Source organism: Miscanthus floridulus, chromosome 12 (genome assembly GCF_019320115.1).
Source record: "Miscanthus floridulus cultivar M001 chromosome 12, ASM1932011v1, whole genome shotgun sequence".
Lineage (NCBI taxonomy): Eukaryota > Viridiplantae > Streptophyta > Magnoliopsida > Poales > Poaceae > Miscanthus > Miscanthus floridulus.
In genome coordinates, this window is record NC_089591.1 from 33,543,387 (window position 1) to 33,557,140 (window position 13,754).

General features: G+C 42.4%; 1 pseudogene; it reads left to right on the forward strand.

Moving 5' to 3' along the window:
• The first annotated feature begins 10,211 nt into the window (after positions 1 to 10,211).
• Positions 10,212 to 13,361, forward strand: LOC136498456 (protein NUCLEAR FUSION DEFECTIVE 4-like; annotated as a pseudogene).
• Positions 13,362 to 13,754: the final 393 nt, after the last annotated feature.

A 13,754-nucleotide genomic window follows, 5' to 3' on the forward strand; every position in this document is an offset into this window, starting at 1 on the left:
TTTATGGGAGTCTTGAAGAAATATGTGAAAGTCCGTTCTAAGCCTGAAGGAAGCATTGCCCAGGGCTATGGAACAGAGGAGGTCATTGAGTTCTGTGTTGACTTTATTCCTGACCTTGCCCCGATTGGTGTTCCCGAATCACGACACGAGGGGCGACTCAGTGGTAAAGGAACTTTAGGGAAGAAAACATATATCGACATGGAAGACGATTATTTCAATAAAGCACACTACACAGTTCTTCAGAACTCATCATTGGTGCATCCGTACATCGAGATACATAAGGAGTTCTTACGATCCAAATTTCCAGGGAAGACTGAAGCTTGGATTAGGCGTCAGCACATGGAAAGTTTCAGTGGTTGGTTGCGAAAAGAATGTCAAGGCGATGACAATATTGATGAGCAACTGTATTTGTTGGCTAGGCAGCCATCGTGGCATATCCTCACGTACCAAGGGTACGAGATAAATGGGAATACATTTTACACAGTTGTCCAAGATAAAAGGAGCACCAATCAAAATAGTGGTGTTCGCATAGATGGAACAGATCCAAATGGGAATATACAAACATATTATGGCCGCATAGAAGAGATATGGGAACTAGACTACGCACCTAATTTTAAAGTCCCTTTGTTCCGGTGCCAATGGATGAAGCTGACCGGAGGAGGGGTAACAGTCGACAAAGAGTATGGAATGACAACAGTGGACCTCAACAATATTGGGTACAAAGAGGAACCATTCGTCCTTGCTGCCGATGTGAGTCAGGTGTTCTATGTGAAAGACATGTCTACAAAATCAAAGAGAGGAAAAAACGAAGACATCAACTCAATGATCAATGAGCCAAAGCGTCACATAATTCTTTCTGAGAAAATAAATATAGTGGGAATTGAAGACAAGTCAGACATGTCAGAAGATTACGAAAGAAATGTCCGAATTCCACCCTTCATAGTGAAGAAAGATCCAAGCATCATGTTAAATGATGAAGACACTCCATGGTTACGACAAGATCATAACCAAGGGTCATACGTCAAGAAATTCACTGTTGTGCCCGCATGATACAACGATGCATGTTTAATATATTATGTTTTAGAGACGGATATTATGTAATATGTTATGACTTCACAATTGTAGATCTTGCTGAGATGATCAAACTTGGTATTCAGAGTTTTTTCATCTGAGGTCATTTAGTGTCTCATTTGAGCAAGTTTGACCAAGTCAAATTTGGTCAAATAAAAAAACAACACTTTGACTCTAGTATTATGAACTCTAAATGACTTCAAATTAAAAAGTTTTGAATACCAAGTTTGTTAAACTCAAAAAGATCTACAATTATTGTTTTGGTCAACTTTCCATTTGAGAAAGTTTGGACAGTTCAAATTTGTGATTTTTAAATTTCGACGCCTACAAACTAGTTTTCGGGACCCTAGATTGTCTCAAATTGAAAAGTTTTGAATACCGAGTTTGTTAAGCTCATCAATATATACAGTCATTATATAGGCCATTTTTTCATTTGAGAAAGCTTGAACAAAATGTAGTTTAAATTTCACAAGTGTGTGACATAGTTTTAGAAAGTATATATGAGATTCAAGAAGTTGTGACTAGTGTTTAATAAAACTTTCTCAAATGGGAAAATAAGCTATGTAACAATTGTAGATCTTTCTGAGATGATCAAACTTGGTATTCAGAGTTTTTTCATCTGAGGTCATTTAGTGTCTCATTTGAGCAAGTTTGACCAAGTCAAATTTGGTAAAATAAAAAAACAACACTTTGACTCTAGTATTATGAACTCTAAATGACTTCAAATTGAAAAGTTTTGAATACCAAGTTTGTTAAACTCAAAAAGATCTACAATTGTTGTTTTGGTCAACTTTCCATTTGAGAAAGTTTGGACGGTTTAAATTTGTGATTTTTAAATTTCGACGCCTACAAACTAGTTTTTGGGACCCTAGATTGTCTCAAATTGAAAAGTTTTGAATACCGAGTTTGTTAAGCTCATCAATATATACAATCCTTATATAGGCCATTTTTTCATTTGAGAAAGATATAGAACAAAAAAATACTACATTTTCTCTATTTTTATAGGTTCAACAAAAAATTCCTGTTAATTTTGGTCAAAAACCGAGAAAAAATTAAAACATTGACGTTACAATAATGTGATAATAAATTTCCTATCGAATAATATTAGTTTTATTAATTTTAAGTTAGAAATATATTTTTGCATTAACAAAATACTTAGTATTAGTAACATTTATATTCTATATTCATAAAAGAAATTAAAAACTTTAGTTTACAAAATTTTCCTATTTACAATAAATAATTAGTTAATCAATAGTATTTTTTAAAATAAATATTGCAAAGTATTGAAGTTGCTATGGAATTAATTGATTAACCTAGTATTAAACAAAAACAAAATCCCAGGCCTTTCCAATTACGCTGGCGGGTTGGCAAATTTTTCAGGGCTTCAGTCCCGGCCCAGACCAAGAACCGGGACTAAAGGGTGGGCGGCAATTTCGGTGCCCGCCAAAAAATACCTTTAGTCCCGGCTGGCAACACGAGCCGGGACTAAAGGACATTTAGTCCCGGCTGGTAAGACCAACCGGGACTAAAGGGTTGGACCTTTAGTCCCGGTTGGTATTACCAGCCGGGACTAAATGCCCTTTAGTCCCGGCTGGTGTTACCAGCCAGGACTAAAGGGTCGCAGGCTATATATATCGAACGTCTGTTCTGTTCATCTTCGATCTCACCTCCGTCGCTCAGCCGCCCGCCTGGCCACGCCATCCGCCGTCGTCGAGCTCGTCTCTGCCGCGCCGCCGCCGTCGTCTACCCCCGCCCGGCCGTGCCATTCTCCAGGCCCGCATTGCCGCATCCCGTCTCCGCCGCCGCACCCGACCCCACCATCCGTCGCCGACGCTCTTCCCGCGCGCCCATGCCGTACAGCCTCCGTCGTCGAACTCGATATGATCTGCTGCTCTCGATCGGCCATATTTTTTAGATTTTTTTTTACAAAGTCTCGGCTGTATGTTAGATTAAAATAAGTACATATAGTTTATTGTTAGTTTTTTAGTTATTTTTAGATAGTTTTTGATATATTAGATTTAAATGTATTAAAATTTAATTAGTATTTTATTTAGATAGTTTTTTTAGATAGTTTTTTATTATAGTTTTTGATATATGTTAGATTAAAATGTATTATCTTACTAGTTTATCTAATTTCATGTTAGATTTATTTAATTGGATTTAGTAATTATATATTCTATTTCTCTATATATATTATATCTAGAGAGAGATTCTATATGTATACATATGTACTTAATTATTTCTATATGTATATATACATGTACTTATTTTCATGTGTTGAGAGAGAGAGAGAGAAAATTGTATCTAGAGAGACATTCTATGTGTATCACATGTATATCTAGAGATATAGATATATGCACTTATTTCTATGTGTTGAGAGAGAGAGAAAATATATTGTATCATTCTATGTGTATATATATACATGTACTTATTTCCATGTTGATGAAATATTATGTGTTATTATATTTAATTGGATTTAGTAATTCTATATGTGTTATCACATGTACTTATGTTATGTACCATAGTAATTCTATCTATGTGTTATCTTGAAGATACAAATGGCTGCTCCGAATGATAATTTGAGTGATGACATAATGGCGGATATTATCAACGCCGGCACCAATGTGGATGTAGATGACACGAGTCAGTACTTTGCTGATTATGAGGATATCCTGAATATGCCGGTGGTTGAAGATCAACAAATTGTCGTACAAGAAAATACTGGCGAGGTATATTCGATTATCTATCATCTCTTATAGATGCATGCGTACGTATATTTGTTGTTAATCGTTGTGTTTCTACTTATGTAGCCGGTCTCTGGATCTACATCAACCACCGACAAAAGTAGGAAAGTCCGAGGGCCAAAAAAGCCATTAGAGGGCCGTTTCATAATATCAGAATTCGACACCGATACCGGCAAACCATTGGGACCACATGCTCAGACATATGTCAATCAATGTGGGTTCGTTGTAAGGGATAGGATCCCAGTTAGTGCTCGTGGATGGAAGCAGAAGATATCCGCTCCTAATGTTAGTTTTGTATCTGATCGTGACAAGAACCTAGCTTGGAGAGATATCACTCAGCATTTCACATTATAAGCAGATGATGCTTTGAAGGAGCTAGTGAGGGATTGGACAATGAAGAAGATGGCAACATTGTTCCAGAGTTGGAAGAAGACATTGTATAAAAAGTTTATCTTGAAGAATGCTACGCCGAATTTCAATGCTAAGGCGTTTGTCAAATTGGAGTCCCATTGGGATGTCTTTGTAGAATACAAAACATCCCAAGACAGTGAGGAACGTGTGATGAGGAATCGGCAGAATGCCCGACAGAAGCAATACCATCATCGCATGGGATCAGGTGGTTATAAGAGTGCTATTCCCAAGTGGCAGAACCTAGAAGCAGAGATTACTGCCAAGGGAATCATACCTGAAACAATAGACAAGAACTAGCCTCAACGCGTGAAGAATTGGTTCTACGCTCATGGGGGAAGCCTAGACCTAGACACTGGCAAGCTAATTTTCGACCAAAAAATTGAGAGAGCAACACAGAGACTAGCTCGTGCTAGGGAAGAAGCTAATAGTGGTGTTTTCAAGCCCAACAGAGAGAAGGATGAATTGACATATGCACTAGAGAATCCCGAACACGGTGGTCGAACAAGAGGCTATGGAGCGGTTTCGTGGCTACACGTATTCCCAGCAGACAAGGATACCTATAGAAGCCGCCAAAGAAAGAAGGATGAGGAGGCAGAACGAATCCGTGCATTGGAGCAATTTGTTGACGAGTCACGACAAGCATTGCTTGAATCACGTGAACGAGAAAAATCTCTTGAGGCAAGAATGCAGGAGGAGATTAAGAGGCAAGTGCAGCTAGCAATGAGTCAAATGCAATCACAATCAACGCCGGGAGTCACCATTAGCCCCGTTGGTCAGATGAAAAGCAGTTGTGCTTCTACGGAGCTGCCAGTTATTCAAGACGACGCTGGGTTGCGCTTCCCTGTTGATGACATTATCGAGCCTCTAACAACATGTGAGCTGCACATTCCAGATGGTAATAATGCATCAATCATGGTGGCTATCGGGGTTGTATCTCCAATAGACCGAATGAAGACACCAAGAATCCATGGGTCAGTTATTCAACCTGGATATGTTAGCGTCTCGGTCGATAGAGTGCTCAAAGGTTATAGCAATGTTCCTCTTGACATTGAAGGCGGTGATGGGGAGAAGACACTAGAAGAAGCAGAAAAGACATTTATTCAATGGCGCAAACGCTTTATCATCATTCCTGGGGCGCCACCGCTTCCCCTACCTCACCCTAGGTACGAATGAAAGTGAATGAAATATTATTTTCCATTAATTTTCTATTGGCTTAAAAAATAATTGACACACAACTTGTTTTTATAGCAGGGTCTCCCCCCAGCCTAGCCTAATCATTCATTTCCCATCTCATCACAGCGTCGCGAGGGGCGAGACGACTTCATCCCCACGGCGATCGCCAACTCCTACACCGGCCCCATCGCCTCCACGATGATCTCTAACTCCTACACCGGCCCCACCGCCTCCACAACGATCTCCAACGCCTCCACGCCGGTCTCCACCAACACCGGCCACATCACCTCCACGCTGGTCTCCAACACCGCCCCCACCCCCTCCACAGCGACGCACTACAAAGACATCTAAGGTCCCGGCGGCAAAGAAGACCCCGAGAAAAAGAGTTATTTCTCAAGAAATACTTTCTAAAAAAACTAATGAGCAAATAGCAGCTGAAGAAGACAAAAAAGTGAAAGATTTTTTTATAGATACCAAAAAGAAGAGTCAAGCGAAGCTTAAGGAGAAGCCGTACTTTTACCTACCACGAGAGGTGCTGAGGCAGAAGGTCGATGCTCATAAGAAAAAGATGATTGAACTTCGTAAGCCTTCGCCACTATCAGACTATGACCGTTCCCTCGTGAAGTCACATGATGCAGATAAGAAAAGGAAAAGAGCATCAGGGAAGGATGTCCCACAGCTCGGACAACAGAAGCAACCAATGCAAAATCTTGTTGTTGCTAATCAATATGGTTCCAACATAGAAGTCTATCGACCAGACAACTTTGGAGAAGTGTCGGTTCAAGCCCTTAATGCTTTTTTTCAAGATACTGGTTTAACCTTGGATCAATTGACGGGCAAAGCTCCAATCCAGAACCTGGAAGTTGATACCTGAAAGACTTATAAATATGGCAAAAATCTGTACAACCCTGCGGCTCTGAATGAATTGGGTACGCAAATGTACTTGCTCAACAAGTGGTATATGCAGGCGTGTGGCAGGGGTGAGCAGTGGATCTTTGTCAGATTTAGAGACCATCATTACTTCCATGGCGATGACATCTTACATATTAGTTTCGAAGAATTGCATCAACTATACCACATGGACGCTCTGGACAAATCAATCATTAGCTCCTTTTGTTTGTAAGTGATTCTTACTTTTATTTAATAAACTCACTTCCATGCGTACGTGTATATAATTATCCTCACATGTAACTTATATTTATATACAGATTCCAGATGTCAGAGCTCCAAAGAATACAAGACACCAGTGTTGGCTTCATTGATCCTTATATCGTATTCAAAACCGGTATTATTATCAAGGAGCGATGGGTATCTGAAGCACAGGAGAATATCATGATGTTCTTCGTGAAGCAGCATGACAAGACAACAATACTTTTCCCGTACAACTTTGAGTAAGTGTTAATAATAATGTAGTCTACACATTTTATGTAATATCAATACAACTTATATGCATGTACGTGTGTGTATAAACCAATGCAGTTTTCACTAAATACTCATTTTCATTGAGTTAAACTCAAGTCAGTTATTAATCTTTGGCTCGTTGAGAAAAGAACGGGCACTATACCAAGATATGATAGACATTATCCAGGGGTAATTTCGATCTCTCGCGCACAACTATTATTGAATAGACTTTGCCATAATTTATTAACGATCGTACATTATTGGTCGCACAGGGTTTGGAAAGAGTTTATTCGGCAACATCGCAAGGATTGCAAGGCACCACTTAATGTAGTTGAAATACCAGTAAGTTGTACTATATACACTTCCCCACGTGTTTAATTACTATATCGTACTTCAATTTACGTGTGAGATGATGAGAATAATCTTCTTCTCGTACAGTGGTATTTGCTGCAGGAACCAGGTAATAACTTGTGTGGATACTACGTTTGTGAATTTATCACTGCGCACATAAGAAGAACTCCTGAAGATGTCCTCAGAGTACGTATATATCAATTTTTATTTATTTTTAAATGAATATATATACATATATGTGTATTAATACTTTTCCTTTTATTTCAAATACAAGACTGAATGGTTGAAACGAAGGGTCATGCAAAAAGACCATCTGAAAGCAGTTCAAGAGTCAATAGCAGGATATTTTCTAGAAAAAGTGCTAAATCCCAACGGCGAGTTCTACTTTGATCTTAAGGAATAAATGATGTAAATTAAATGTTTATTGATATCGTTATTTTCGAGAACAAGATTATGAAAGTGTTGTATATATACATATATATATATATATCTATAATATATATAGTTTCATACTTTATTCGAATATAATAATGCTCAAGATGAGAATTAGATGTAATTATACGCATGCGTGTATTTATATTAGCAGCGTAGAATACGTACATAAAAACATATTATATATTAAACAAATACGTGTAACTGAACTGAAAACAAATTAAACAAAAAAAAAGAAAAAGAAAAGGAACCTTTAGTCCCGATTGGGGTTACCAACCGGGACTAAAGGGTGAACCGTTAGCCCCGGTTGGTAACACCAACCGGGACTAAAGGGTGCGCCAGGTTCGCTCGGCTGGAGGGCCTTTAGTCCCGGTTGGTGTTACCAACCGGGACTAAAGGTCCCTCTTTAGTCCCGGCTCGATGACCCAGGACTGAAGGTTACACCTTTAGTCCCGGGATCGTTGTCCTGGCGCGGTAACCAGGACTAAAGGCTGTTACCGCCCGAGACAACAAATCCATTCTGTAGTAGTGAGCTTGGCCGTGTCGAGGAGCTGGCCGTTCGGCTTCTCGAGCTCGAACAGGAACTTGAGTTGAGCGTGGTCCTAAGAACGGCAGGTGATCGACACAACCATGGGCTGCATCATCTCGAAGCTCACCTTGACGCTCTTCTTCATAGCGTTCGACATCGGCACTCCACTGGACATCGGGAACCTGGACGGATACTGGAAGGCTCCCTGCGCGCTGATATTTAGGAACATGGCCATCCTTGGCGCCCAGGGCGTCATGGCGCTTCCGACGCACTGCCTGGAGCTGTCAGTCGGCTTCTTCGTGTTCGCGGTGGTCACCAACGTCGCGAGGGACTTCATGCCGCGCAGGTACAGGAGGTACGTGCCCCTCCTGACCCGGATCGCCGTGCCGTTCCTCGTGGGGCCCAACTTCGCTGTCGACATGTGCGTGGGGAGCCTGGTCGTGTTCGCCTGGCACATGATGAACAGCGTGGAGGCGGAGCTGCTCTGCCTGCTTGTGTCGGCCGTCGCTTCCGGTTTCATCTGCGTCCTCGTTGCTCTCTCTTGCCAAGGTGAAGCCTCCGATCTGCATGACGTTCTCGCCAGGAAGCTAGTGTGATGGGAGAGGCGGGAGTAGAAAGCGTGGTCGGCGCACTCGCCGCCGACCGCGCCGCCGTGAGGCCGCGTGCGCCACGGCCGGGGTTACATACTTAATGGCACAACCTCAATTACTAAAATACCCTTTATAATATATTTCTCAATTAATTACTTATAAAAATAAAAACGGAAACGCTACTATGCGGGCGTCCGTCCCGTCCCGTCCGCCTCGCCTTATCCGCTTGCTCGTGACCCGTGCGCACCAGTCTCTCGGTCTCCTCGCTCGCTCCTCCTCCCGCTCCTCCACTCTCTTGCTGTTGCGTCGCGCGCCGTCGCCCCTCCCTCCCTCCGTGACCCCCATGCCACCGGAGAGGAGGACGATGGCGGCGGCTTCCGGTGAGCCGCCCCTCTCTCCTTCCCCCCATCGGAGAGGAGGGCGACGGCGGCGGTTTTCGGCGAGCCACCACTCCCTCCCTCCCTCCCTCCATGCCACCGGAGAGGAGGGCGACGGTGACGGCTTCCGGTGAGGTAGGTGGATCCTTCTCTGAATCTGAGCTCTCGTTCTCCACCTCCTCCTCTGGATCTGAGCTCTTCTTCTCCTCCTACTACTCCTCTGGATCTGGATATGAGGGACGACGCAGTTACTAGGGTTCCGACGAGCTCTGTTACAGTAGCGTTGTTTTGCTGTTGCAACAAGTATTCTTTTTTGTTGCATTAGTTTTTTTTATGATATTGCATCTCGCATTGCGCTTTGTTTCTGTTGTTGCAGTAGCATTGTTTTGATGTTGCAACAAGTATTCTTTTTTGTTGCATTAGTTTTTTTTTGGTTACATGTCGTATTGCGCTTTGTTTTTTTGTTGTTGTAGTAGCTTCGTTTTACTGGTGCAACGAGTAATTTTTTATTGTTGCATTAGTTTTTTTTATGTTTGATTTCTCGCATTTGCTTTTTGTTCTGTTTTTTTTTGTTACAGTAGCCTTGGTGTTGCAACAAGTAATATTTCTTTATTGTATTAGTTTCTTTTTTTCGATCTTACATCTCGCGTTGCAGTACCTTTGTTCTATTGTTGTAGTAGCTTTATTCGAATGTTGCAGTAGACTTTGTTCTGATGTTGCATCTTATATTTGCACTTTGTTTGATGTTGCAAACGAGTAATACTTCTGAGAGCACGCTGAGGATGAGGCGCATGGGCGGTGCGACGGGACGGGTGTGGGGTGGGGTGGGTGGGGGGGGGGGGGTGTGTGTGTGTAGGGTTGGGGGGGGGGGGGGGGGGGTGTGGGCGGAGGCACGATGGGATGGCGGGATGCGGCGTCTGTGGGACGGAACGAACGGGCCGCCACGAGGTGCTGCCTGTTTGCTCCGTTGGTCGGGATCGAGTCTGATGTTCCGTGCGGGGGCGGACGGGCTCGTGGTGCGTCAAAATAAAAAAGAGGAAAGTAGTTGGATGTGCCATGGTACTTTTCCCACCGTTGTAAAAGATCTTCTCCAGAAACATAGGTTCTTTTGGTGAGTCTTTGGTAAAATCCGATGGAGCAGCTCGCGGAGAGGGTGAGGGCCTTCTCCAGGAACCGATGGCTGGTGTTTCGTGGCAGCAATGTGGCTGCAGTCTATGTCCGGCATCGGATATCTCTTCGGCGCCATCTCGCCGGTGATCAAGGCCGCCATGGAGTACAACCAGCGGCAGGTGGCGGTGCTCGGCATCGCCAAGAACCTCGGGGGCTGCGTCAGTTTCCTCGCCGGGGCGCTCTCGACTTCATTGCCAGCGTGGGGGTTGCTGCTCTTCGGCGCCGCGGCGCCGCCCATTGCTTCCTCGGGTACGGGTGGCTCTGGCTCGTCGTCACCAAGCAGGCGCCGGCGCTGCCTCTCTGGATGGTGAGCCCGCATCGGTTCTTCACTTGTCTAATATTGTGAACTGTGGAACTATCCTTGCTCAAGATAGCAGTGCTAACTGCTCTTGTTCTTCAACTCTGAATAGGATATATGATCTTTTACTGGATTACGACACATTTTCTATAACGAGTTATCTGCCAAAATGAACTGAATTTTTGTTCCCTAGCAATGGTAGTGTCACTGTTCTTGTTCCTGCACTCTGAACATGATATATGGTAGTGTGTTACTGAACTGCAGAATTTTTTTTAAAAAAAATATGTCCCTTCTTAGATGCTTAGAGAGTAGACATCCTATTTGAATGGGAGCTTCATTTGCTTATAGAACCGTGGATAAGGTAATGAATTCTTGCCTGCACGGCCCAACTTAATTAACTCGTTCCTATTCCATGTTTTAGGCTTGAGGGAGCATGCACTAGTGCAAAATCATGAATCATACCTCTCAGAAACTATGGTTGTGTAATATATTGCTGTAGGTGACCATAAGTGAAATGTTAGTTTATTCAAATCATTTCCCTGATTTACAAAGCATGAAGATTGTTTGAGCTGTTCAGAAATTCTCGGTTGCCTGGTCAAGCAATTGGAATAATGCCTGCATTCATTTTTTTCTTGCCTTTTTTATTTCAATTATTTTACATATATCATTTAGATCTATGAATTTATCCACCTTTTACCAATTCTCCGTATACTAATCAATGTACAACTCAACTGACCCCCTAGGGCGCCGCTAAGCGTGTTGTATTAAACTTTTTCTCTACCTTAATACAAAGACGCGCAAACCTTTTGCGTGACCGAGAAAAAAAATATAATGAAATTTGAGTTGCTGTTTTGGTTTTATTTGCAGCAGCTAATATTTAACATCTCACTGTCTTTTTATTCAGACGTGTGTTCTTCTGTTTGTTGGAACCAACTACTCAACATACTTCAACACAGCTTCACTTGTTACATGCATTCAGAACTTTCCAAAGAGCAGGGACCCAACGGTGGGCATCCTGAAAGCATGCGCTGGCCTTAGCAGTGCAATTTTGACACAAATATATGCAGTAATGCACGCACCAGACCATGCCACACTTATCTTCATGGTTGCAGTCGGACCAGCATTGGTTGCCATTGGCCTGATGTTTGTTATTAGACCTGTTGGAGGTCACCACCAGGCACGGCCATCTGACAATAACAACTTCATGTTCATCTACTCCATTTGCCTGCTCCTTGCATCATATCTGGTTGCCGTTATGCTAGTCCTTTCATACAACCAAGTGATACTGTGGTTGTTCTGTTCACAGTGATTCTATTGATCCTTCTTCTTTCACCGATCGCAATCCCTGTGACCTTGACTTTATCGCCAAAAACTGAACACCCAATTGAAGAGGCTCTCCTATCTGAAACCTTGATAGCAGAGGCAAGCACTTCACAAGACAAGGAGGATCAACTGGAGGTCATTCTAAGTGAGGTGGAAGAGGAGAAGCGTAAGGGTATTGATTTGTTACCCTCATCTGAAAGTACGAATAGGATTGCGGATTTGCAGGCCAAGCTAATGCAAGCTGCAGCCAAAGGAAAACCACATCATGGGGAGAACTTCACCCTTGTGCAAGCATCAGCGAATGTTGATTTTTGGCTTATTTGGTTATCACTTCTGCTAGGGGCCGGATCAGGGTTGGCAGTGATGGACAATCTAGGTCAGATGAGTCAGGCTGTTGGACTCAAAGATGTGCATATCTTCGTGTCGTTGACGAGCATATGGAACTTCCTTGGTCGTGTTGGAGGTGGTTACTTCTCTGAGATCATTGTCAGGTATCAACACTAAGCTATGGACCTTACTATTTATCTACACTTTACTTTTGGTCACAGGATAAGTATTGCTATTATTGTTCGACAACAAGATATTTTGACAAAAAATTTCTGTTTATATTATTCGACGCACTTTACTTCCATTCTAGCATTCAGCCAGGATATACTGCCACCACAACAAAAAGATTTATCGTGCTATAGGGTACTTGAATTTTAAGCTTTGGAGTTTGCTCCAAGGTAGCAGAGCTTTTAGATAAGTTTCAGTTTCTTTTTTTTTGGTTTCTCTTTCCCTTTATTTGATAATCAACAATTGAGCTAAAAACTCTGTAAGAATTGGCTGTACACGGTTGCTAAGGCTGGAATTTTCCCTTTTCTACAGAAATAACTTTTTTTACTATATCCACTATGTGCATGGTTAGGCTTAAATTTTGAATTTTTTCTGTGTATTTGTTTTCATCCTGACTGGCTATTCTTTTATTCAGGGAACTTGCATACCCAAGGCACGTAGCACTGGCAGTTGCTCAGATCCTGATTGCTACTGCGCATTTTCTCTTTGCCATGGCTTGGCCTGGAACTATGTATATTGGGACCTTCCTAGTTGGACTCGGATATGTAGCTCATTGGGCTATTGTGCCGGCTGCTGTCTCTGAACTTTTTGGCCTAAAACACTTTGGTGCAATTTACAATTTTCTCACTCTAGCAAACCCCACAGGATCTCTCATCTTCTCAGGACTTATTACCAGTACCCTGTATGATTATGAAGCTGAGAAACAAGCCCACCAACATCAGATCACAGCACTGGCGTCTCCAAGATCGCTTCACAGTGCCGATTTTCTTGCTGATGAACCACTGAAGTGTGAAGGGGCAGTTTGCTTCTTTGTCAGTTCTCTGATCATGTCGCTGTTGTGCATTATTGGATCCGGCTTGAGCCTCCGTACCAAACGGGTTTACGCTCATCTATATCAGCCTGTCCGCACTTGAAAGTTTCATGGATAGAACATGCCAAATCCCCATGCTGCTGGTCTATGTACCGTATGTTCCAAAGTTAAAATTTGCATTGCAGGAACCAGTATTCCCATGTGAATATATACATGTGTCAAGATAGTCAGTAATTCTTGTATGCATGAATATATATATATATATATACCGATGGTGCTGACACTTTTCTTGCTTTGGTTCTGAAACCTGACACTTTATATTCATCTACTGATGGTGGCATGGTGCTCGGTTTGTAATTTTCAGTCTCATCGTCTATGGCGCTCCCGCTGTGACTGTGGAATGTTAAAGCATATCAGGACTAGGATAAAGTTAGTTAGGATTATGATCCCGTGTACTTGATTGCCATTTACCAAGTCATATAAACTCTAAATATACTGCCTGAAGGAGTCGATGCAAA